The sequence below is a fragment of the Haplochromis burtoni genome, unplaced genomic scaffold (genome assembly GCF_018398535.1).
Source record: "Haplochromis burtoni strain Fernald_Lab_line unplaced genomic scaffold, NCSU_Asbu1 Contig_526, whole genome shotgun sequence".
Lineage (NCBI taxonomy): Eukaryota > Metazoa > Chordata > Actinopteri > Cichliformes > Cichlidae > Haplochromis > Haplochromis burtoni.
In genome coordinates, this window is record NW_024582887.1 from 368,500 (window position 1) to 370,689 (window position 2,190).

Below are 2,190 nucleotides of genomic sequence, written 5' to 3' on the forward strand. Positions count from 1 at the left end.
CGAGTGATCACACAACGAGCTCTGTCTTGTGTCTTGTTTTGGTGCTGCAGTTGGTTGTCTAATTGTTCCAGCAGGGTTTGTACTTAGATAAACCCAACAATATAATTTCATATCATGGTCTAAAGAGCTTGAAAAAAAAAAAAAGCATCTGGATTTCTTGACTTTCTTGAAGATGTTTCACCGCTTATCCCAGAAGCTTCTTCAGTTCTAAGAGCAATTGGTGTAGAGCCCAAGACTTTTAAGACGCATTGGGAGTATCCCTAATAGGGCCGTGGACCCCCTGTTGATCCTCTGCCTAATCACACGAGCCAAGGGGTTAAAACAAGAATAGGTCTCCAAAGGTTGATTCTGTTCATCTGGAGCGTAGCGTTTTCAGTGAGAGTAACATAGGTTAACATATGTTGTAACTTATCTTAAGTTAACATATGTTATGTTCAGGAGGATTGCCAGGATTTATACATCAGGGAAACAAAACAACCTCTGGAGAAGTGGATGGCACAACACGGAAGAGCTACCTCGTCAGGCCAGGACTCTGCAGTCTATTTACACCTACAGGCCAGTGGACACTCTTTCAATGATGAGGATGTACACATCCTGGACAGGGAGGAACGCTGGTTTGAGCGCGGAGTCAAGGAGGCCATTTATGTGAAAAGGGAAAGACCATTTCTGAATCAAGGAGGGGGCCTGAGGGTACATCTTTCGCCATCTTACAATGCTGTGATTGCAGCCATTCCCCAACTCTCTGTGAATGGTACTCATGGCCATTGATCAGTGGTTGTTGATCAATGGTCATGAGAATTTGCATAATTATGATGACGGAACTGACCTCCCAGCCCATTGTTCCCTCAGTGGGCTGGTTTCAGTCATTATGCAAATGTACTGTTTATAAGATTGAAACCTGCAGTCAGCTGAAACTGAGGAAGTCACTTGGATGAGTGACGAAATCTTTCTCCCACTGAAAACCCTACGTCCAGATGAACAGAATCAACTTTTGGAGATTTACTTACCTGGATGATTGAGAATGCATCAAGATGAGAATGGGTCACAATCAGCCAAGGTTTTGTGTGAACTCATTGTGAGATTTAGCCCCACCCTATCATGTGATTTACTGAGGTCAAATAGCCCAAGACGTGAGTGGGTGTTAAGGCATCTTTGAACAGATCTCAAAACTGGATCATAGATGGCAGACAATTAGTGTTGTAAGACACCACCTCTGTTCAAAGATGGTCGTACAATGTAGAGGTCTGAGCATTCCTCGCTGCACTGTAAAGCATACACTACATTGTTAAGTTTGTGTTTGAGAGTTCTGTCTTTGAGATGAACCAGTTTGGGTCTGAAGTACACTGGGATGACGTGCTGGGATGAGTTTGTCTGATAAACTCGCTAAGTGATAATAATATTGTTCTGTTTGTGCTTCTGATTCTTTGCTGATTTGATGAAAGCCCAATTAGGACCAGTTTGCCATTTCTGGACTGTGCTGTGCTCATTGAGGAGAATGGAAACCTAACTTTACCGGAAGGCCACACACAAGGACCATTACCTACTCTTTGACTCCAACCACCCTCTGGAACACCAACTTGAAGTAGTCAGGACTCTACAACACCGCTCATCACTTATCCTAAGTGGGCTTTCATGAAACACAAACTTAGCAACATAATGTATGCTTTACAGTGCAGCAAGGAATGCTCAGACCTCTACATTGGAGAGATCAAACAGCCACTTCATAAATGCATGGTACAACATAGAACAGGACAAGACTCAGCTGTTCATCTACAACCACATGGGACAAAGGTCATTCTTTTGAGGATGCCTGTGTTCACATTTTGGACAGAGAAAATAAATAATTTGAAAGAAGCCATTTATGTCCAGTGTGAACAAGCATCTTTGAACAGAGGCAGTCTTTTATGACACCAACTGTCTGCCATCTATAATCCAGTTTTGTGTGTCATCCCTTTTGTAGCGGGTTTATCAGACAAACTCAGGAGAGTCCTCTCCAAGCACGTCATCCCAGTGTACTTCAGACCCAAACTGGTTCATCTCAAAGACAAAACTCCCAAACACGAGCTTAACAATGTAGTGTATGCTTTACAGTGCAGCGAGGAATGCTCAGACCTCTACATAGTACGACCATCTTTGAACAGAGGTGGTGTCTTACAACACCAATTGTCTGCCATCTATGATCCAGTTTTG

General features: G+C 43.1%; 1 protein-coding gene across 1 annotated transcript in view; it reads left to right on the top strand.

Moving 5' to 3' along the window:
• Positions 1-2,190, top strand: part of slc41a2a (solute carrier family 41 member 2a) — a 39,314-nt gene that overhangs the window by 26,902 nt on the left and 10,222 nt on the right. The gene's annotated exons all lie outside the window — the stretch shown is intronic.